Here is a 25,487-nt window from a genome sequence, read left to right as displayed (position 1 = left end):
AAGACAAAAAAACAACCAAATTAAATATCACCAAATTTTATGAATCCCAATAGGTAGCCGCCTGTATGTGATAGGGTGGGCCAGACGCCAGTTTGAACAGGCCAATACACATATGGCACAAGTATACATTGTGGCCCCTGCTTCCAGCAATGTGTACTTGTGCCATGTGCGTAGTGACCTTGTCCAAATGGCGTCATCACCACCCTATCCCTGGCAGCAAGAACCTATTAGAATTCATAAAATTTGATGATATTAAAATCAAGAAAAAATTTACATCTCTGTATATTGGGGCGACTCATCTGCTGCATCCAGCAGAGCATTATACAAGGTGGTGCTGGTGCTTGGGGTGCTTGGTGGGGGAGTAATATCTAACTGGGCAGGGGGGGGCGGACATACCTATTTGGGGCAGGGAAAAATAGCATTGGATCTGCAATGTATGTAGAATTTGAGATATTTTTGCTCATACAGCGACTCAAGAGGTCGTAGTTTAACCTTAAAAAATTTCTTTGGATATCTGCATCCAGATTTCTCAATGTGCTGTTCACATGAGCTGTGAAATCATCTATTGCATCTGGGGGTTTCTGCAGCAGCCGTTCTGCGTTTTGTAAAAAATGGTCCTCTCGTTCTGTAAAATTCTCCTTTCTGCCTTTTTTTTCTTTTTTTGGGGTTGTTGAGAAGATGAGGGTCCAGGTGGAACTTGTGTTTCCACTTGTGTGCTATTCTCCGGATCACTGTCGCCACCGAGCAGACTGAGGTCCGGCTGTATATGTTAAATCAGGGTCTTGGGTGGGAGTCTATATAGGAAAAAAAGATATAAAAAATATTATAGTCATGTTTTAACATTTTTTTTTACTATTTTTACAGTTTCCTAACACCGTGGAGGAGTGGACCAGCATCGCGGAAGATTTTGAACAACGTTGGAATTTCCCTAACTGCGGAGGAGCCACCGTAGGAAAACACATCCGCATCAACCCACCTGCCAACACCGGATCATATTACTACAACTACAAAGGATTATTCAGCATCGTTCTCATGGCAGTGGTGAATGCCAACTGCGAATTTCTGGTTGTGGATGTCGGCAAGAATGGCCGTGCTTCGGATGGTGGGTCCTTCAAAAAGACGGCTTTCTACCAGAGACTCGCCAACAAAACCCTCAACTTGCCCTCACTGGACCAGACAAAGCACGGCCTAAATTACGTTTTCGTTGCAGAGTAGGCTTTTGCACTACATGAACATGTGATGAAGCCATTTGCACACAGGGGCCTGACCAGAGAGAAAAGGATCTACAACTACCGTCTATCCCGGGCACGGCACATTGTGGAAAATGCGTTTGGAATAATGAGCAACCGCTTCCGCATTTTCCACACCACCATCAATCTATATGTGGAGAAGATAGACTGGGTCGTGATGGCGTGCTGTGTGCTGCACAACTTTCTGCGAAGAAAATCTACTCAACGAGGAACAGTCCCAGCTAGACCAGAAGATGCAGGACCCCTGGAGGACATTGAACATTTGACATCTGTGTCTGCACCACCAACTACAACAACATCCACCGCACGTGCCAAAGAAGTGAGGGAGGAGTACATGACCTATTTCAATGGACCAGGTGCTGTACCATGGCAGGAGGACTGTCTGTGAACTACTGACCTAATTGGACATTTGGGATTTAACAACAAAAACATTAAGGATTTTGGTTTAAACTGTGTCACTACTTACCAAGACTTCTGCAACCTCCTCATCTCCCTCACGCTCAGACATCAAGATGATTGATTCCCTTTGAGGCTCTTGTTCACTGATGAATGATATCATTTGGTAGTACCACAGCGCAGGAGTATGTATTTCATCTGTAGCCGCTCCTGATTTTTTTGGAGTCATCCACCTTCTTTTTTTCTTTGATGTACACTGTCCTGAGATTTTGAATCTTTTGCCGTACAGTTTTCAGGTCTGCATCAGATATGTATTTTTTCGTATATACCAACAGTTCCTCGAGTGCGGCCAACTTGTGCGACTTATTGTGGTACTTCCGAGAACTGATCTTCCACTGATCTTTCGAGTGCAGGATTTCAATGAATCCTGTAACGAATTCACGTTCTGAATCCATGGACATTATCTATGAATAAGAAAAAAAAAGGACATTTAAATATTTGTGTATATAGTTTTGTTAAATGTAATGTTGTTATAGTTCACATTTTTAATGTTTTAATATTTTCTTTTTTACAGGTTTTTAAAGGTTTGTTATGGTATTCTAATCATGTTTTCTTTTACAGGAATGTTATGTGTTTATTGCTTGGTAATATAATGTTTTTCTTTGTTTGACAGTATGGGTTTTCCACCTTTGGGCCTGTCGTTGTGGTAGAACTACAGATCCCAGGATGCCCTAAAAACAGTTTCAAAGGTGGGTGGCAGGTCATCCTGGGATCTGTAGTTCCACAACAGCTGGAGACCGAAAGGTAGAAGACCCTCAGCTTTAAATAATGTGTGTTTTTAAATGTAATGTATGGTGATTTTTTTTGTAAAATACGTGTTTATTTATTTATTTTTTTGATGTATTACACACATTGGTGGGCAGTGGGAGCTTAATGCATGACCCAGCCACCGCCCACCTCAATACGGCGGGCGGTGGCTGGGTCATGCATTTATTACCTGGGGGCACACATTGGTGGGCAGTGGGGGAGCTTAATGCATGACCCAGCCACCGCCCACCTCAATACACAGGCGGTGGCTGGGTCATGCATTTATTACCTGGGAGCACACATTGGTGGGCAGTGGGAGCTTAAATGCATGACCCAGTCACCGCCCGCCTCAATACGGCGGGCGGTGGCTGGGTCATGCATTTATTACCTGGGGCACATATTGGTGGTCAGTGTGGTTGCAAACTGTACAAATACTCACCAAATATCCAACAAAACAAGACTTCAGTGTGCAGGCTCCCAAAGTGCGACTGTCTTGCTCCATACACGATGCTGCACAAGATGGCGATGGGGCGTGTCCAGGCTTCTGTCAGTCAAATTCCGCATTGTGTGATGAATCGTACGATTCATCGTGAGGAAAAAAAAACTCACGATCGGCTTCCATCGTGTTCATGGTTGGCTAATCTGCCCTACAGCACGGCAGATCAGAAGATGCGATATACGACGAGCGGGGACGCGCATCGGCATCGTGTTCGTGAGTATAAGCTCACAATTTGTACTTTTTTTAACCAATTCGTCGTCACGATTTGTAGAAATCGGCCAAATCGTGTAAAATGTCGCAATGTGTGTGGGCACCTTTAGCTTGATTGATTTTAATTCCAATATTAAAAACATTGCAACTATCACAATATATTTTTTTCTTCCATTCCCATCCCTATAATCAACCCATTAAATCTGACCATCATGGGCTTTATTCTGAGTCTCACACTAAGCACACGCAATGCTGACATTTGTGTAGTGGGCCAATGGTCTATGGGCCTGATTCAGAGCCGGACGCTATTTGCGCTCGCTCGTTCAGAAAAAGGGGCCGGCTATTTAAATTGAGTGCTCGCTCTTTGCAGTCTGTTGACGCCTCTATGTCTGAGCGAGCGAACGAAACATGCGCTCGCTATTTTGTAAAGACGCCCCCTGGCCGTTCGCATCATACGTCATCTCCGCTATTTATTAGATTAATCGAGTACATCGAAAGGCATCTGAACTGCTCGCAGTGCTTGTGGTTGGATTTTCCTACCGCAATCATGCGAACAGTTCAGGCTAAGAGACAACCAAGTGACGTGGCCAATGACGCTGCTTTGTTAATTATGCACACCCCTAAAATGCCCGTTTTGACCGTTTGGCACGCCTGCGTTCGGATCTCCACTCCCCGTTTTCAAGCACTTTCCCCTGTTACCACCCACAAACGCCTCATCCTGTCACTCAAATTAGCAGGCACTCGCAATTTTGCGAACAAACGATTTCCGACCGCACTGACTGGTTGGCGCATGCGCATTACGACCCATACGCATGCGCAGATGTGCTAACATCGCTCGGAGCGAACAAGCTGCCGCTTACGAGCGGCTCTGAATCAGGCCCTAAGTACTGCACATACATCTCAATTGTTACCATATGGATGCACAGAATGGATTTGTGTGCAGGGAGCGTTGATTTTTGTGGGCGTACCTGAGAGGTAATGGGGAGTCGGGGGGGGGGTAAATAGGCAGACACGGGCTTGTTACTGACAGTGGCTGCATCTAAAGGGACAGAACCACTCCCATAGGAGTCCATGCTCAGAAGGAGAAACTGCACCTGGCATAGGGCTGATGCTAGTTTCAATGGTGTGTCTGATAGTGCCCCTAAAGATGCACTGAGATGGATTTCCATAGGCGAAGGCACTGCAAGTTAGCGTATCAGTTTCTAAAGAAATTGGCTGCAGCATTAGCATAAGATGCAGATGCGGCAAAAGGCACAGCAGCAACCGCAGCTCTGTGCAACCGCAGACCTGTGCAACCGCATCTCTGTGCAACCGCATCTCTGTGCAACCGCATCTCTGCAACCGCATCTCTGCAACCACGGCTCTGTGCAACCGCATCTCTGTGCAACCGCAGCTCTGTGCAACCGCAGCTCTGTGCGAATCAGGCCCCCATGTTTCTGACAAATGGGTTAAAGGTGTTAATGCTAAGTATGCCAGGGGACGTGACTATAACACCTATTGGAATATTGGTCAGTTCATATTATTATCTAGTTGTGAAAGTTGGGAATCATCATATTTTTCAAATACTTGCTTTTTTTTACTTATATCCATGTTAACTATTAACCTTAAATTAACATTTCTTGGTGAATGCTAAACAGATACTCACTTGCCTCAGCATACACCCACATTTAGCATCATTCAGATCCTCCTACCCTCTTAGGGGTATATTTACTAAAATGCGGGTTTTTAGTAGGGGTGAGCGGGTTCGGATTTCTGAAATCCGAACCCCCCCGAGCCCCCCCGATCCGAGTCCGATCCGAATCAGGCTCGACTTTTCCCGCCTGACTCGGATCTGAAATCGAGGCAAAACGTCATCATCCCGCCTTCCGAGTCTCGCGGGTTTTGGATCCTATATAAGGTACCCGCGTCGGCGCCATTTTCTCACTCGGCTGTGGACAGTGAAGAGGGAGGGTGGGAGTTAGGGCTGTGTAGTGTAGTGTAGTGTAGTGCTGCTGTTGTCCACTACTTCAAAGTCCATAGGGGCTGGCTGTGTTGTGCTGTGCTGCTGTTGTTAATAGGGGCTGTGTCCACTACTTCAAAGTCCATAGGGGCTGGCTGGACTGTGTTGTGCAGTCAGTTCTCCATAGGGGCTGTGTCCACTCCAAAGTCCTGTGCAGTGTCCCAGTCCTAAAGGGGTGCTGTAGTGTTGTCCAGGGGGTGCTCTGTCCATCAGGGGTGCTCCCCCCAAGTGCTAAAAAAATAATATATTTTCTGTGTTTGTGAATTGTGTGCGCAGTAGCCGCACGTGCATCAACAAAGTAGTGCCAAGCGTGCGCCTGTGTCATAAGTAAAGGGCCGGCTGGCTTGACCGTTAAGGGTGCTGTAACCCCCGAAAGTACACTCCAGTCCAAACCAAAAAAAAAAATATTTTCTGTGTTTGTGAATTGTGTGCGCAGTAGCCGCACGTGCATCAACAAAGTAGTGCCAAGCGTGCGCCTGTGTCATAAGTAAAGGGCCGGCTGGCTTGACCGTTAAAGGGTGCTGTAACCCCCGAAAGTACACTCCAGTCCAAACCAAAAAAAAATTATTTTCTGTGTTTGTGAATTGTGTGCGCAGTAGCCGCACGTGCATCAACAAAGTAGTGCCAAGCGTGCGCCTGTGTCATAAGTAAAGGGCCGGCTGGCTTGACCGTTAAAGGGTGCTGTAACCCACAAAGTACACTCCAGTCCAAACCAAAAAAAAAATTATTTTCTGTGTTTGTGAATTGTGTGCGCAGTAGCCGCACGTGCATCAACAAAGTAGTGCCAAGCGTGCGCCTGTGTCATAAGTAAAGGGCCGGCTGGCTTGACCGTTAAGGGTGCTGTAACCCCCGAAAGTACACTCCAGTCCAAACCAAAAAAAAAATTATTTTCTGTGTTTGTGAATTGTGTGCGCAGTAGCCGCACGTGCATCAACAAAGTAGTGCCAAGCGTGCGCCTGTGTCATAAGTAAAGGGCCGGCTGGCTTGACCGTTAAAGGGTGCTGTAACCCCCAAAGTACACTCCAGTCCAAACCAAAAAAAAAATTATTTTCTGTGTTTGTGAATTGTGTGCGCAGTAGCCGCATGTGCATCAACAAAGTAGTGCCAAGCGTGCGCCTGTGTCATAAGTAAAGGGCCGGCTGGCTTGACCGTTAAAGGGTGCTGTAACCCCCAAAGTACACTCCAGTCCAAACCAAAAAAAAATAATTTTCTGTGTTTGTGAATTGTGTGCGCAGTAGCCGCACGTGCATCAACAAAGTAGTGGCAAGCGTGCGCCTGTGTCATAAGTAAAGGGCCGGCTGGCTTGACCGTTAAAGGGTGCTGTAACCCCCGAAAGTACACTCCAGTCCAAACCAAAAAAAAAATTATTTTCTGTGTTTGTGAATTGTGTGCGCAGTAGCCGCACGTGCATCAACAAAGTAGTGCCAAGCGTGCGCCTGTGTCATAAGTAAAGGGCCGGCTGGCTTGACCGTTAAAGGGTGCTGTAACCCCCAAAGTACACTCCAGTCCAAACCAAAAAAAAATTATTTTCTGTGTTTGTGAATTGTGTGCGCAGTAGCCGCACGTGCATCAACAAAGTAGTGGCAAGCGTGCGCCTGTGTCATAAGTAAAGGGCCGGCTGGCTTGACCGTTAAAGGGTGCTGTAACCCCCGAAAGTACACTCCAGTCCAAACCAAAAAAAAAATTATTTTCTGTGTTTGTGAATTGTGTGCGCAGTAGCCGCACGTGCATCAATAAAGTAGTGCCAAGCGTGCGCCTGTGTCATAAGTAAAGGGCCGGCTGGCTTGACCGTTAAAGGGTGCTGTAACCCCCAAAGTACACTCCAGTCCAAACCAAAAAAAAAATTATTTTCTGTGTTTGTGAATTGTGTGCGCAGTAGCCGCACGTGCATCAACAAAGTAGTGCCAAGTGTGCGCCTGTGTCATAAGTAAAGGGCCGGCTGGCTTGACCGTTAAAGGGTGCTGTAACCCCCAAAGTACACTCCAGTCCAAACCAAAAAAAAAATTATTTTCTGTGTTTGTGAATTGTGTGCGCAGTAGCCGCACGTGCATCAACAAAGTAGTGCCAAGCGTGCGCCTGTGTCATAAGTAAAGGGCCGGCTGGCTTGACCGTTAAAGGGTGCTGTAACCCCCGAAAGTACACTCCAGTCCAAACCAAAAAAAAAATTAATTTCTGTGTTTGTGAATTGTGTGCGCAGTAGCCGCACGTGCATCAACAAAGTAGTGCCAAGCGTGCGCCTGTGTCATAAGTAAAGGGCCGGCTGGCTTGACCGTTAAAGGGTGCTGTAACCCCCAAAGTACACTCCAGTCCAAACCAAAAAAAAAATTATTTTCTGTGTTTGTGAATTGTGTGCGCAGTAGCCGCACGTGCATCAACAAAGTAGTGCCAAGCGTGCTCCTGTGTCATAAGTAAAGGGCCGGCTGGCTAGACCGTTAAAGGGTGCTGTAACCCCCGAAAGTACACTCCAGTCCAAACCAAAAAAAAAATTATTTTCTGTGTTTGTGAATTGTGTGCGCAGTAGCCGCACGTGCATCAACAAAGTAGTGGCAAGCGTGCGCCTGTGTCATAAGTAAAGGGCCGGCTGGCTTGACCGTTAAAGGGTTCTGTAACCCCCAAAGTACACTCCAAACCAAAAAAATATATATTTTCTGTGTTTGTGACTTGTGTGCACTGTGGCTGCACGTGCATCAACAAAGGAGCAGCGCCAAGCGTACGCCTGTGTCCCATAAGTAAAGAGCCGGCTGGCTCATTTCTTAAAGGGAGGTGTAACCCACAAAGTGCACTACTCTCCAGCAAAAATAAAAAAATATTTTCTGTGTTTGTGTGCGCTTTAGCCGCACGTATATATATCAATATAACATAAATGGAGGACCAAACTTTCTCCGATAAAAATAAAATAGGGAAAGATCAAGAACCACTTCCTCCTAGTGCTGTTGCTGCTGCTGGGAGTTGTTCATCATCCCAGAGAGGAAGTAGGAACATCACTACTTTTACTAAACAATTGACCCTCCAACAGTCCCTAGCGATGAGGATGAAGTACGACAGCAGTCATCCTGAAGCAAAACGTATAACTGAGGCCTTGACTGCTATGTTGGTGTTAGACGTGCGTCCGGTATCCGACATTAGTGCAGTGGGATTTAGACAATTGATGGAGGTAGTGTGTCCTCGGTTCCAAATCCCGTCTAGATTCCACCTGCATCCTCAAAGCAGCAGCGACAAGCGTGCGTCTGTCTGTTAAAGGGTGGTGACACCCTCAAAGTGTGCTACACAAACAATAAAAATATTCTTTTTTCTGTCTTTGTGAATTGTGTGGGCTGTAGCCGCACCTGCATCCTTAAAGCAGCAGCGACAAGCGTGCGTCTGTCTGTTAAAGGGTGGTGACACCCTCAAAGTGTGCTACACAAACAATTAAAATATTGTTCTTTTTTTTTCGGTCTTTGTGAAATGTGTGGGCTGTAGCCGCACCTGCATCCTTAAAGCAGCAGCGACAAGCGTGCGTCTGTCTGTTAAAGGGTGGTGACACCCTCAAAGTGTGCTACACAAACAATAAAAATATTCTTCTTCTTTTTTCTGTCTTTGTGAATTGTGTGGGCTGTAGCCGCACTTGCATCCTCAAAGCAGCAGCGACAAGCGTGCGTCTGTCTGTTAAAGGGTGGTGTAACCCTCAAAGTGCGCTCCACAAACAATAAAAATATTCTTTTTTTTTTTCTGTCTTTGTGAATTGTGTGGGCTGTAGCCGCACTTGAATCCTCAAAGCAGCAGCGACAAGCGTGCATCTGTCTGTTAAAGGATTACATCGGTGACAGCATCCAAGTAGGCATGTCAGACAGTCCGTACCTGTACTGGCAGGAAAAAGAAGCAATTTGGAGGTCCCTGTACAAACTGGCTCTATTTTACCTGAGTTGCCCCCCCTCCAGTGTGTACTCCGAAAGAGTGTTTAGTGCAGCCGGGAACCTTGTCAGCGAAAGGCGTAGGAGGTTGCTTCCACAAAATGTGGAGAAGATGATGTTCATAAAATGAATTATCAACTCTTCCAGGGAGACCAGCCTCCAGAATGTACAGAGGGACCTGTGGTTCCAGCAGGGACGAATTAATACTCTGTGAGGATGAGGATGTACACACTGAAGAGGGTGAGGAATCGGTGGATGAGGAGGATGAGGATGACATCTTGCCTCCGTAGAGCCAGTTTGTGCAGGGACAGATAAATTGCCAGCTTGTTTTGTGGGGGCCCAAACGAACCAATCATTTCAGCCACAGTTGTGTGGCAGACCCTGGCGCTGAAATGATTGGTTTGTTAAAGTGTGCATGTCCTGTTTATACAACATAAGGGTGGGTGGGAGGGCCCAAGGACAATTCCATCTTGCACCTCTTTTTTTTCTTTGCATTATGTACAGTTTGGGGCCTAGTTTTTCAATGCCATCCTGTCTGCCACTGCAGTTTCACGCCTAGATGGGTCACGTGTTTGTGCCGCCCACTCGTGTCACTTAGCATAGTCATCCAGCTACCTCGGTGCAACCTTTTGGACATAAAAACACTATTGTGAGGTGTGAGGTATTCAGAATAGACTGGAAATGAGTGGAAATTAAGGTTATTGAGGTTAATAATAGCATAGGAGCAGAAAAACCTACAAATTCTGTGATTTTAGCTGTTTTTATGCTTTTTTTCAAAAAAATACAGATCCAAAACACAAAACCCAGAACCCAAAACACGGAAGGGTGGTTTTGGCAAACCAATCCAGATCCAAAACACGAAGAAAGATCCAGATCCAAAACCAAAACACAAAACACGAAAAGTGGCCGGTGCACACCCCTAGTTTTTAGAAGTGGAGTTGTTGCCTATAGCAACCAATCAGATTCTACTTATCATTTATCTAGCGCCTTATATACTAAAGTGCTGGTTTTTAGAAGTGGAGTTGTTGCCCATAGCAACCAATCAGATTCTACTTATCATTTATCTAGCATCTTATAGTGCAAGATAAATGATAAGTAGAATCTGATTGGTTGTTATGGGCAACAACTCCACTTCTAAAAACCCGCACCAAAAATTCTTGTTACAGTTCTGGGCATTCCTGGGAGATGACGGAGGTGGCTATTCATATACACGGAGATGGCTGTGTAATGGGCGTGTTATGGACTTGTCACAGGTGTGATGCTGAAACATTGGAGGCCATACTGAGACTGAAAATCTGCACCTAGCATAGGGCTGTTGCAAGTTTTGATAGTGCGACTGTTGGCTGAGTTTAAAGATGTATCAAGCCGTATTTGAGTGTCTAAAGACCCTCAAGTGGGCGTCTCAGGCCTTGCACATACTGATGCACGGATGTACACCAAGGAAGGGCTTGCAGCTGTATTTGCATAAAGTAGTAGGGTTGTAACCAGGAAAAGACACACATATGGATGCTGACACCAATCCTTGCACAATCAGGTACACGCTTATACACCTGGGGAAGGGCTGATATTAGCATTAGAATAATGTCACAGATAAGACTACAGCAAAAGACAATAAACTGATCGAAACAGTCTGTGACTCTGAATCAGGCGCATAATCTGATTCTTCTATAACCTGATCCTAACAAAGCTTTCTATGAATCCAATCAGATGTGCCATAAAAGATTCAGGGGCCTATTCATCATCCAAGGCCGTATGGCCTCCGATGATGAAGTTTAGAACTCGCTGCGAGGGATACTTTATTATCCAACTCGCAGCGGGGGAAGCCTGACACTAGAGCAATTCATCATTGCTCCGTTGAGGGGACAACTGCTCCGAAAAGAAATTGTCCCCGTGGAAAGTATCGCAGCTACAAAAATAGCTGCGTTACTTACCTGCTCTCCGTCGTCCCAGCAACGCATGCGTGACCTTGGGTCACGCATGTGTATAGCCGCCGGGAGGGAGTGATCCCTCTTCGCATCCCCGGAACTCCTTCCCATAGGAAGGAGCAAGGATCCGAGAACAAGCGGCGTCTGAGGATCCCTAATGATGAATGGCCCGGTAACTTAAAAATGTGGAAACTGGCGTTACCGTATGGTTACCGGGCCATTTATCGTTTGATGAATAGGCCCCTTAATGTCCTGCCTATCTGCCTGGATACGTAACTATGTAAGTCTTGGCATTTAAAAAGGGTATTGCATTTTCTCTTTCTTCATTTTATGCTGTTCCTTAGGTTTATTATGTTTTTGTAACTAATATCCCTTTCACATCACAAACTCGGCTCTGACCCGAGATTTTGAACATGGGTCCAACCCAGCTGAGACCCTGGTCAGACCCCTTTCACACTGCACTTTCAACCAGGGTTATTAAAGTAAACAGCCTGTTTCCGCATTGAAGAAAATCGGGACTCATGCACGAAAACATAGTGATTCTTCACAAACTGCGGAATCAATGTTTTTTTTCCCTGTGTCCAAGCCCGATTTGGTGTTTTTTCTGCTGACTTTACCTCACAACTCCATGAGCTGTGAGGTTCAATCCGACTGCAGGGACTCGTGCGCGAGGTAATCCCCGCTAATTGAATAGCTCAGGCGCGGCAATTGAATGACCCCCATTGTAGTAGGCCGCAACCCCAATCAGCTGAGATCATGCTGCTATCTAACCAATGCCATGTCCATTTCAAGTTAGGTTGCACCTTTTTGTAGTAGGCTACACCCTTTAAACACAGGGAATTATTACTGCCTTCTGAAAATTGGGATTCTTTTAAGAAATGTGAATATTTTTCAAAGTAATGCAGACATGCAATGCAGACATGTAATGCAGACGGACGGGATGTAGTTATGAGAACGGCGGCCACATGGCCGCCGGTCTCAATTCCGACAGTGTCATCCCGGGAAAGGATTTAACATAGGCGTCGAAATATTAATATATTAATCTTGACGCCGGAACACCAAAGGACACCAGACTGATCGTCCTCCTGCCGGGTAAGTATGCACTTAGCCTGGGGATGGGAGGGGTTGGGTTTAGGGACCCCTGGCGGGATTTAGGGTTAGGCACCCCCCCGGGAAAGGTTAGGGTTAGGCTAGGGTAAGGGGGGGTTAGGATTAGGCACTAGGGGGGAGGTTAGGGGTAGGCACGCCCCCAGGACACTTAGGTTTAGGGTGCAGGGAAGGGGGGTTATGTTTAGGCACCCCTTGGGGAGGTTAGGATTATGCACTAGGGGGGAGGTTAGGTTTAGGCATGCCCCCCGGGACACTTAGTTTTAGGGTGCGGGGAAGGGGGGGTTAGGTTTAGGCACCCCTGGGGGGAGGTTAGGGTTAGGCATGTCCCCCGGAACACTTAGGTTTAGGGTGCGGGGAGGGGGGTTAGGTTTAGGCACCCCTGGGGGGAGGTTAGGGTTAGGCACTAGGGGGGAGGTTAGGGGTAGGCATGCCCCCCGGGACACTTAGTTTTAGGGTGCGGGGAAGGGGCGGTTAGGTTTAGGCACCCCTGGGCGGAGGTTAGGGTTAGGCATGTCCCCCGGAACACTTAGGTTTATGGTGCGGGGAGGGGGGTTAGGTTTAGGCACCCCTGGGGGGAGGTTAGGGTTAGGCACTAGGGGGGAGGTTAGGGGTAGGCACGCCCCCAGGACACTTAGGTTTAGGGTGCAGGGAAGGGGGGTTATGTTTAGGCACCCCTTGGGAAGGTTAGGATTATGCACTAGGGGGGAGGTTAGGTTTAGGCATGCCCCCCGGGACACTTAGTTTTAGGGTGCGGGGAAGGGGGGGTTAGGTTTAGGCACCCCTGGGGGGAGGTTAGGGTTAGGCATGTCCCCCGGAACACTTAGGTTTAGGGTGCGGGGAGGGGGGTTAGGTTTAGGCACCCCTGGGGGGAGGTTAGGGTTAGGCACTAGGGGGGGAGGTTAGGGTTAGGTACCCCTAAGGGAGGGTTAGGGTTAGAGGGGGGAGAGGGGATGGTTAGTATACTTACGGGTGCCCGTCGGGATCTTCATCCGTCAGTCTCACTGTCGGGATTAGAACCCGCGGCTATTAAGCCATCAGTATTTCAATCCCATTCCAATGCAGACATGTAATGCAGATATGTAATGTAGACATGTAATGTAGACATGTAATGCAGACATGTAATGCAGATATGTAATGAAGACATGTAATGAAGACATGTAATGCAGACATGTTCAAAAGTGGAAAATAGTTTTTTGTAGTTTTGAAAAGTTTTCAGTTTGTTTCTTTGTTGGTTTGTTTAAGAAAAACAGCTTTGAAATAATAAATATATAGTGTCTACTTACACATCCATGTTTAATAAAATACAGTAATAAGGAACTCAGGAGCTCATTCAGACCCGTTCGCTAGATGCGTTAGCTCGCTCCCAGTGTATGCAAATTTGGCTAAGTGACGGCATGGCAGGCTATCGCACGGCAAGGCATAAGCACGCCCGCTATGTCTTGGCGTGCGATCGCTTTGTGTATATTGACGCCCATCAGCGTGTTTTAAGATGCCCACTAGCGCACGTCATCTCCAGGAAGTGTATGCAACCATCGGTACATCGAGAACCATCTGAAGTGAACGCAGCGCTTGTGGTTGACTCTACCCTCCTGCAAGCACTGCGAGCACTTCAGTGTAAAATACAACCAAGTGACGTGTACAATGACGCATCATTGCTAATTATGCACACCCATAAAACTCAGTTTTGGCAGCCAGACACGCCTGCGTTCGCAACACCACTCCCCCGTTCACAAGCACCTTCCCCTGTTACCACCCACAAAAGGCACATTCTGTCAGTCAAAGTAGCGTCCAGTCTGTGATCTACGAGCGCACAATTCCCGATCGCAGTGACTGGTTCGCGCATGCATAATTTGCCGCATACACATGCGCAGATGGGCGACTATCAGCCATAGCGTGCGTCTGCAGCTTAGCGAACGGGTCTGAATCAGGCCCTCAGCTCAGACAAGCCTAGGAAGTTCTCTCCCACATAGTGTAACACTGGCTGGATCTGCCCTGTGTCCTGCTCAGCGTGTCTGCACCAGACCGGAAGCTATGTCACAGGTGGTGATAATACAACGCATTTCAAGCTCAGCTCTTTCCAAAAAACAAAATTTGTGCATAACGCCATCAGTTTACTAAAATGAACTGGGGTGACGGTATATAGCGAGCTCCACCTGCATCTAAAACATGTTTAAAGTGCTATGCTCAATAATTTAATAAAAAAAGCACAAAAATTATATAAATGTTCAAAATACCTACATCAGGCCCATACCATAATAAATAAAAAAAACAATGGGTATATTTACATAAACATATAATAAAAAAAACTAGATACATTATTTTCAAATATAAAAACATTAAAATTAAGTGTATCCCGAAAATACATTAAAATTAGACCTTTTCATTAAAGCCATGTGAAGTTAGTGAAGTCCATTAAGCAAATTTCCCCATCTCATATCTACTAGCATTGTTGGCCATACATAGTACCATAGTAAGACTCATTTGGGCTTGATTGACACTGTATATTGATAATTTCAGATTATCTCTGACGGACTATCTATCTTTCAACATTGTGTCAAGTCCTTCATTTCGTCTCTCTATACTAGTAACAGCTGACTTTGTGAATGACACATTAATTACTATAAACAGTGTGGTAATTGTTATGTATTTTGGATTATGATATGAAAGTTTAGGATATTTTGTATGTAGCTACTTATATATATTTGCCATAAACAAGCTGTTTAAGTGAATTGTTACATTATCTAGTGCAGTGGTTCTCAAACTCGGTTCTCAGGACCCCACACAGTTCACGTTTTCCAGGTCACCCAGCAGGTGCCGAGGTGTATTCATTACTCACTGACATATTTTAAAAGATCCATAGGTGTAGCTAATTATTTCACTTGCAATTCTGTGAGGAGACATGGAAAACATGCACTGTTTGGGGTCCTGAGAACCAAGTTTAGTGGAATCTCAATTAAAGGGGCCTATCCACTAGGCGACCTGAAAGACTGAACGTCTAGCGTACAGACCTTCAGGTCGCCGAGGTGTGGTGCCCGCACTGAAAGGCGTTCACTGAACGTCATTCAGTGCAGGAGTCCGACCTCCTATCTCTGAACATGCCGAACCTGATGAGTGTCGCCAGGTTGACGGGCATGTTCAGTAGATAGTTGGGGTCGGCAAGGATCCAGCATGCACGCGCATCGCTGGTCCTTGCTGGCTATCCATTACACGACTTTGTGAACAATGCGACCAAAACCTCCTGGTTTTGGTCGGATTGTTCACAAAGTCGTGAAATGGATAGGCCCCTTTAGTTTGTAGTCGCCTTTATCATACATTAATCATCTAAAATCCTCATCTATGTAATTTGTGTATTAAATATCACCACTCCAACCCCCTTGTTTGCCTCATATATAGTAATTGGGTGATTGTCTTTAAGCTGGCATAATACCTGTGCTTTCGCATTGATCAAATTCATACAGTAAATATTACGATTTTAATTCACATATTCTTCCACAAGTTTTTTTAAACTTTCTAATTAATTTTGCTTCAAATATTTATCTGTGCAATTGTAGGATATTGATTAAGATGAATAAATGAGTACTGGTCTGCACTGACTAATGAGTATTGGTCTGCACTGACTAATGAGTACTGGTCTGCACTGACTAATGAGTACTGGTCTGCACTGACTAATGAGTACTGGTCTGCACTGACTAATGAGTACTGGTCTGCACTGACTAATGAGTACTGGTCTGCATTGACTATGGGGATGATTCTGAGTCACATGCAAAAGCGCACACAGCATCATCTATTCAGTGTGGAAACAGAGCTTTTCGGTGCCCTGCCCGGCCATGCCCCCTTAGCACATAATGTCATGATGTCATGTCAAGGGGGTGGGGCTGCCAAAGTAGGGGATGTACAGGCTGCAGTGTGCATTCTTGGAGCTTCCTGCGGATGCTCAGGGCTGCACTGCAGCAGCAATCCAGTGCAGGTTGCCGTTCCAGGCACCCTGCTAGCCAAATGCAAGGACCGTGGGCTAGCAATGATGCAGATCTGTGCTCTGTGCGGTGGCACCTCTCGCACACCCCTAGTTACAGCCCTGGCATCTATTTATGGTCGCTCTTTTGTGAGTTTATGCCAATGCTGCTACAAACTACTTCCCTTGTGTACATCCTTGCTTCCGAATGTGCAAGGACAGAGTGCCCACTTTTAGTGCCCGTGCCCTAGGGGTGGCATGGCAGATACCATTCCAGCCCATGATGGTCCGCCACTGACTGGCACCCATCAAATTGGGTCATTTGCAAGTGGCTCACCCAGTTTTTCCACCCCAGCCCCCCTTAGTCCCCTCCTCTTCTCTCCTCTCCAGTCAGCACTTACTGAGTGGGAGGTGCTGGTGGTGTGACAAGGGAATGAGGCGTTATGACATCACAACTCTTGCTCTTGTCACAGATAAGATTGTAAAATCAGTATACTATTCTAAGATGAATCCCTCCTCTATTCACATGTCTTAAAGGCTAGTGTGATCTAGTTTACCACATTGCAGTCGGTGGGCAGAAGGTCAGTAAGACTGTGGGGTCTCATTTATCATTAATTATTTGCGGCATATTTCCTAAAGAGCACCGATTATCGTGAGATATACGCAAATAATTAGTATTCCTACAATGTATTATGGACTGATGGAGATATCTGCTGCTGTCCCTCCATTTCCTACAGCAGTTGCAACCCCCATAGATTTCTATGGGGGATGCAATGCTGTCGGATTTATCAGCATTAAAGCTACACATATCTAACGCTATCTAAAGATGGTGCCGCTGTATCCACATCGCATAACTAGCAGGGAGGAGCCCTCCCCAGCAATGGTCACTGTGCATGTGTGGTCTGCAGATCAAACATGTGCAGGAGCCTGGCACAGGAGTGAAGAGACGAGCACATCACAGAGACGGGCTCCATTCAGAGCTTCTGTCCCTGCGAGGGCTATTTGATAGATGCCGCGCTAAGATTGCATCCTTGCAATGAAAGCATGGGCGCTAGTAATGAGCCAGGACGCATTGCAAATGCGATTGCTGTTAAATGGGCCCTAGTGTGAGAAGGATCCAGTGTTTTATTTTCTGATACACGCACTACCTGAGAAAATGCATCGAAAAGGCAGCACAGCGTAATACTTGCTGGCTACCTACTTGTAACTAAGGACCTAAGTTGGCTGTTTTCTTTAACTTCTAATCAGACCTAGTACTTATGCTCATCGAGTCTGTAGTGCCCGGGGGACCTTTCATCACGTCCAGCCACCCAGAATTGTCCACCGCTTGGCAGAGCCTAGATTAAGTGCACAGCAGGTCATGGGTGTCTGGGGATGTTGCTGCACGTATAAAGGCACACTAATCCACACTGGTCCCTATTTTTGTTGGAATATGTAATATATATCGTTTTTGGTAGGCCACTCAAAAATTCACAAGTTGGTTGTTAGATATATCCAATCCAGAAATAAGGGGGCTATCGTTTGTCAATTAACAAGTTGCAAAATTACAAGAAGAAGAAAAAGAATTGTTGTAAATTGATGCAGACTGTATTACACTATGGGCCTGATTCAGACCCGGTGAAAACCCGGCCCTGATTCAGCGCTCTGAATCAGGGCCGGGTTTTTTTTTTTTAGAACGGCCTCCTGGCTGCTCGCATAGCTGTGGGTGACCACCCACAGCTACAGCGAGCGGCCATGATGATGGTCGCGATGGTCAAGACTACAGGGCTGAATTATAGACAGGGTGACGCGGCGGTCGCCCTGGAGCACCAACACACAAGGGACCTCCATAAGGTCGCAACCTGTTATGAGCACCTAGAAAGAGGTGCCCGATCCCCTACATGCCCAAGTCCCTTATGCTGCAGTCATTGGTTTGCCTGGCCAGTAGATGTGTTGTAATTACATCAAAAAGCTACTCAGTGTACACCAGTCAAACTCCAAAGACAGAGCAGGGTGAGCTGAGGTACAGTGGGCCTGATTCAGAGCCGGACGCTCTGACAGAGCGCTCGCTCTGAATCAGGGCCGGCCTTCTGTTTTTTTAGAGCAGCCTCCTGACCACCCACAGCTATAGCGAGCGGCCAGGAAGATGGTCGTGATGGTCAAGATGATCGCGACCATCGGGCTTGCGACGAGACCCTTGTGGTAGGGTCTCGTTGCAGCAAGCCCAAGAGTGCTTTCGGCTCTAACAGAGCCGAAAGCACTCCCACTGACATCACTTGTGATGTCAGTGGGGCCGGCCCCAGATGATAGGCGTTCCCATGGGAACGCCTCCTTCTGGCCAGCCACTCCCATGGCCCGCCCACCAAAGGGGGTGTGCTGTTACTCAACATCGACAGCACACCCCCTTTGGTAGGAGAACCGGAGTGACGGTTTGCCCGTTGCTATCCGGGTCTCGCGCATGCGCACTCAGCCACCATCGATCCGCTTGAGAGCGCATAGCGCTCGTGAGCTAGTCTGAATCAGGCCCAGCGATCGGTCTCGAGTCTCTTGAGATAGAGCAGGATGGGCTGGGGTAAATGAACCTAATGGGGGATTATGGGAAAGTACAATAGGAGGTTGGCAGATGGATGTTTACTTTAAAGCACCATTTTTATTGGCGGGGAAACCAAGTTAGTTGCACAGAGGCTCCCAAACACCTTAATTCCGGCACTGGCATGCTAATAGAAGAATCTAGGCACTTACAATTGTTCCTTCCTTTTCATGGCTTGATTCAGCAAGGAACGCAATTCGGCTTATATGCACACACCGCAGTTGATAATATCAACGGTGCTATTTAAATGTGTGCATTCACATTGCATACGCAGCCTGACATAAGGACACCCACTTCCCCTTACTCACATCAGTATACTAGGGCAAAATACCCAATTCATCGGTAACATCGAGTAACACCGGACCGATACGTACAGTTAAGGAAGCCCAGATCTGACTCGGAAATTGCTAACTTCTGCACACACTATGAGTCCTCAGGAGGCGTCTGGTATCGCAGTGGATAATTTATGCATGCCCATGCAACAGCGTTGAGACACACTGGTACGGCCACCCCCCGTCACCACCCACAAACGGCAATTCCTGTCAATCACTCTGTCATAGGTCTGCTTAGCCTCTGCATACGCAGTTCTGACCGCAGCATCTGGCTCATGCACGCATGCTGCGATGCATACACATGCGCAGTGCGATTTAATCGACTGATTGCTTGCGTATATGCAACTGCTTTCCTTGCTGAATCAGGCCCCCAGTCAGCTATTAATGATTTATATATTCTGCACGCACATTTATTCCTAATAAACGTCTAGTTCTCATCAGAATGTCCTTATAGCGTTCTCCACATATTATTCTCTGCAAATTGTCCCAGCCCTCGTAAGTGTACACAAAAAGAATCATGTTGGCTACCACAGAAGTAATTTGTTAATTAATTTTCCAATCTAAAGAAATACTTGAATGTTTCCATACAAATTTATCCTCCTACTGTTGGAAGGATTAAAATTCTTAGCAACAAAAAAATGATTCAGTCCAAAGGTCAGAAAAAAAATTAATACATTTTATGAGCCAAGATTTACTACATTCCTGCAATACAAAAAAAATGTGCACTACATCGCACTGTAAAGACTTTAGATACTTTGGGCCTGATTCAGACATGAAAGCTGCTGCGTTCGCTCTTGCGCCTGTTACCGGGGTCGCGTGAGAGATAATATGCAAATCAAAATGATAGTATCAGCCTCCCCCTGAACAAGCACTGAATCGCCCACTGGCAACATCTCTGCACGATGTAACACTGCCGGTGATTCTTGACACACCACCATCATCATCACACTATCATGTGCACCACCAACTCTTGCACCAGCCCTATGGCAGGTGCAGTTTCTCCATCTGACCATGGCATTTGTGGCTGCGGCTCTATGGCCCTCATTCAGAGGCGCTAGCAAAAGAAGCAAGCACTCGTTCTGAATGAGGGCGGCCGCTTGTAATTTTAAGTGCGGCCTCCAGGTCGCTAGCTAAGCTGTGGGTTACCACCCACAGCTTTAGCGACCGACCAGGTTCATGGTTGCGATGGTCAAGGCCATCGCGACCATCGGGGCTTGCGACGAGACCCTAAGGTTGGGTCTCGGCAACCGCAAGCTCCCTGGGGCAACTGCAAGCCCCAGGGAGCTTCCTGCTCTGATCGAGCAGGAAGCTCCCCACTGACATGACTGCTGATGACAGTGCGGCCGCCCGCAAAAGGGCAGGCGTTCTGTCGAAGCTGAATAATTGGCTTAGACAAGTTCAGTTTAAAATTTAATCGCAGCGACGCCATCTTGTGACTGGCCGCAAGACGCCATCTTGAAAATGAGATCGCAAGATGCCATTTTGCGAATGGCCGCCTAAGCGTCATTTTAGATAAACTCACATTTTAGTACATGTGGCGATAATACTAATAGCACCATGCGTTTGCATCTTTCACCATTACTCATACACACATTAATACACAAAATTGCGCTGTTAACTAGTCGCATATTAGCGAATGCATAGGACTTTGTATGAAACCGCTGTTTTATTAGCTTTATGCGCACGCATGTGCCCCAAGTTAACTAGCGTCCTTATTTCAAACCCTGAATACCCACACATTATATATTCACACATAAGGTTCAATAATCTCTAACGTATATGATTTAAGTTGGTTCAGTTAGTTTGAATGCTGAGAAATAAAGATATTTGATAACTAAGGTATTATACATGCTAAACAAGTCATGTTTGGAGTTGTACTGATGCGTATCCTTTTTACAGTATTCCGGTGTTATCGGTGGGGAGATCGCATCATGCATTCCCGAGTTATGGATCGCAGAGCCTACAAGCAACAAAATGTATATTTTAGAAACAACTGTTAGGATGATACAGGAGGCGTGAAGAGGAAGACCCCCAGCTGTTAGAGGCAGGGAGAGTCTGTTTGAACCAGCCTGTTAAATGTGCTGTAACAGATGCTTCACCCCTGAGAACCAATGATATCAGCAACAGACTTCCCTATTGTCCTGTATATTCTGGGGGGGTATAAATATGAGTGCACGAACGCTGGTTCTGAGTCTTCGTGCTGAATGCTGAATGACGAGGGGTCTCTTGCTGATGCCTATCTCTGGGTCCGGAAGCGCCTGCGTATGTATACTGTACTTGCGGTCTGTATAATTTCCTTTTGCGCCTAAATTGTGTCTTGATCAATTGCGTGTAACTGTCTGAACTTTTACCTGAATATCACTTGTGCTTTGGAACCACAGATTCCACGTCTAAGTCTTTATTTATGGTATGACTGCGTACGCAAATTAGCGTCATCCTTAGAAGGTATAGGCAGGACATTAGAAGGTATAGGCAGGACATTAGAAGGTATAGGAAGGTGTGTATAGAGGTTCTGATCCAGTATCGTTAGTTCCTTAAGGAACGCATCCGTTTGTGAAACCACCCCCTCGCCACAGGGCTAGCTGTCGATCAACATCAACAGCTGCACCTTTTGTAGAGAGCTCCGGAGCGAGAGAATCTCTCTCTTGCTCCGGGGCTTGCGCACGCGCAGTGCGGCCACTGTGCATGCGCAGGAAATAAACATCGACCCGGTTGGAAGCGCTCAGCGCTTGCGACCGGGTCTGAATGAGGACCTGTGTCCGACTTTTTGTGCATTCACTTAAGGCCACCTCTCAGTCATCACCCAGGAAAGCCCATCTCTTTGCCGCCCTATATCTGATACTGTCTGTCCTGACCGCAAAAGCATCTTTGTGCGTACACGCTACGTAACGCATGCACCATAGGGTTTTTTTGAACTTGTTATGCATGTGCAGTTGCAAATAATTGCTCAACTATGTGGACATCGGCATTGCATTCATATTGCGTGTACCTCTGACTCAGGCCCTGCGTGTGTACATTTTCCAATACTGCTTTTCCTGTTAGTGTGTGTCTTTGCTTGTGTACCATTGTGAAACTTATTTGGTGCCAGCCAAATAAGTACTCTAATATTAAACAGGGGCAGTTTTAAAACATCGGAGGTCTCAAAAGCGGGACATAGACGTGGCCTTGGCACACAGAGAATGTGGCCACTCCCTGTTTCGGTGTTTTTGTCCAGTAATAAGCCAATATTTATGCCGCATGCTGTAGAGGCACCTGCCTGTACAACATATAGCAGTGCACCACCTTCCAACCCTCCACAAATCAGAACGAACGCATTGATCATAGGACAGTGGGCCTGATTCAGAGCCACTCGTAAGCGGGCCGCTCGTTCGCTCCGAGCGATGTTCGCACATCTGCGCATGCGTATGGGTTGTAATGCGCATGCGCCAACCAGTCAGTGCGGTCGGAAATCGAGAGCTCGCAAAATAGCGAATGCCTGCTAATTTGAGTGACAGGATGAGGCGTTTGTGGGTGGTAACAGGGGAAGGTGCTTGAAAACTGGGAGTGGAGATCCGAACTCAGGCATGCCAAACGGTCAAAACGGGCGTTTTAAGGGTGTGCATAATTAACAAAGCAGCGTCATTGACCACGTCACTTGGTTGTTTCTTAGCCTGAACTGTTCGCTGGATTGCGGTAGGAAAATCCTACCACAAGCACTGCGAGCAGTTCAGACGCCTTTCGATGTACTCGATTAATCTAATAAATAGCTGAGATGATGTAGGATGCGAGCGGCCAGGGGGCGTCTTTACAAAATACCGAGCGCATGTTTCGTTCGCTCGCTTAGACATAGAGGCGTCAACAGACCGCAAAGAGAGAGCGCTCAATTTAAATAGCCGGCCCCTTTTTCTGAACGAGTGAGCGCAAATAGCGTCCGGCTCTGAATCAGGCCCAGTGCTCCAAAATCAGTTGGGACTTGGGAGGTTTACTACATGCTTTCACAGAGTGGAGGCAGTAATGGGCTTGACTCTGAGTCACACATAATGCGTTGAGTGATTTTTTTTCCTACTTCACATATGCGTTTAGGTTGCTAAAAAGTCACACAGCACAAACGTCCTTATATTTATATATTTACATATATATATATATATATATTTATATATATATACTTATCTCTATGATGAAATGTAATAGTAAAATAAATTTCAGCTGGATGAAATGATTTCCTTCATCATCCCAAAGGGTTCCCAGAAACAGGGATACACACTAAGAACTTACGCACTTTGGGTGACTAGTATTTGATGGATATTCATTCATTTGTAAACGGTGTACGCCATATTTCACTTTTCTTTTCTTCTCGATTTACCTGTGCCATAGAATTCACCTGTACTTTTGGAAAGGTAATTGGATTCCCTTTTAAGTTCTCATCCAGCTGCAAATAATCAGGACTAATACTTCCAAAGTGGAGAGGCGCTGTCATTGCCCCTATTCATTTGCATGGGAAGCTATTGGTAGTGACCCCTTTTTGTAAAAACATAGAGCTTTTCGCACTTTAATACAGACACCTAAACCTGTAACCTTTTCCTATAAGTGCTGCTTATTTGAACATCATTGATATATTTAATAAGGAACATATGGTTTATCTTTATTATAAAGGTTAAAACATTATGATTTTTATATATATTTTATTATTTCGCTATAAATGTGCCTAGATGGTGCAAAATTTGATTCATTAAAAATAATGTTGGTCAAATGTTGTGAGTATAAAAACTTTCTGCTGTGGACAGCTGCTAAAATGGGAATGTCTCCAGCAAGAATCTATGCTGAACTCCTCGGCATTTATTATATATCTATTTTCTGCATTTATGCACCTAATGAGGTATATTAATGCAGCTAGCTGGCATTGTCCATGGAGTACCCTGATCCACATTTGTCCAGCCAGCTCTTTCCATCCTTAATTAGCAAGTCTGTCTCATTTACTACTATTAGTTACTGTGAAGATGTACCCATGGCATTCATAGCATGTTAAAAAAAATGTCATACTAGTGAGCCTATAAATAAATACATAGCATGTGTGCTATATTGAAAACGTAAATATTTAATGTGCATAGCAGTGCTACTGCATAGCCTCATATGCCCCTATAACTCATTATAGGCACCAAATACACCCTCGCTAACGAGGACACAGGCTCATCCCACATTCAGCTCAGTTGGGAATTATTGAGTAGACACTAATAAATAAGAAACAGTGGGAAGCTTATGTGGGATAAATTGATCCATTGAAATGCACACTTCCAGGGCAGTCACCCATTGTGTTTCCCTCTATACCACTGATTATTGGATTCATACTCATTTCCTCACTTGTGTTTTCGGTGTACACTTGGGAAAGACTAGAGCAAATGCAGCTGGCTGGATCTCAATCACTATTGACAATCTTATTACATGTCTTGAAACTGGCTGATCCTTTATACCAGTCTCTGTATGGGTTTATTTACTCACAACACAAACAGACACTGCAAGCCTTCCTGTGGGAGATAGTCTTCTGGTTGCTTTAAATCTTTGTAATATGAGGTTAAACTTATTTATAATTAAGCAGTTAGAATGGGACAGAGAAGCCTCTCCCCATAACAACTACAGACCAGGGACTGGGGGGTCCATTCATCATCACTTAATTTATACAAAAGCAGGTGAAAACACTGTACAACAAATGAATACTTTTAATTTGTTTCCTTTCTAAAACTAGTCATACATTACTAATTTGAGGTCAAGAAAAACTAAAATAATTTCAGAATGTTTTTACTAGCTCTAATTTTTGAGCTACACTACTTGCACTATACTGTATGTACATTAGTAATATAGTCATAGTGAAAAGCTAATTTAAAATAATCTGATATTTTCTTGATAGAAAATAAACAACAGATGTTTTAATTCAATCAATCACAAATAAGAACACAAAACTAAACAAACGTACAGCATACGAAACAAACATACAGCATAGGAAAGTACTATCTAATATAGTGGCCTATTCATGGGGGTGCTTTCTCTTTGCTTGTCGCTTGTACTCCTCTTCTGGGGCATCTCTTATCACTGTCCAACAGTAGTGATCACCTACCCTGATATCTTTGTTCCATTGCTGAAATGTCTTGGTGGAATCGCTCACTATGCTTGTCACTCAGTGCACCACAGTTATCTTGTGTGGGTAATCCCGTGAATCGCATATATTTGAATAGGGGAGGGGACAAATAACTGATTCATTTAATTGGGTCATTAGGCCCCGCCCCCTCTGCGCGGAACGCAGATTGCTGATAAGATTCTCTCCATTCTGCCCACTTCACTAGGAATTACCCCTACATCGTCATAAATGGGCTATATCTCAGTACTCAGAGCTAACTGAGACTTTAAATGTCATATTCATTCTTTGCATGCTGAAATCAATTAGAAGTAACTATTTTCACATTGGAAACATTTTCATTGTTGTGCAGTGAAATTAACATTTTCACCTACTTTTCTGTAAATTAAGTGCCAGGGCTATTCATTATAAAGGTAATGCAGGAGATATCAATCACTAATAT

This window comes from Taudactylus pleione, unplaced genomic scaffold (assembly GCF_031769625.1).
Source record: "Taudactylus pleione unplaced genomic scaffold, aTauple2 ptg000835l, whole genome shotgun sequence".
In the NCBI taxonomy this organism is placed as follows: Eukaryota; Metazoa; Chordata; class Amphibia; order Anura; family Myobatrachidae; genus Taudactylus; species Taudactylus pleione.
Note: the sequence above shows the minus strand (reverse complement) of the source record.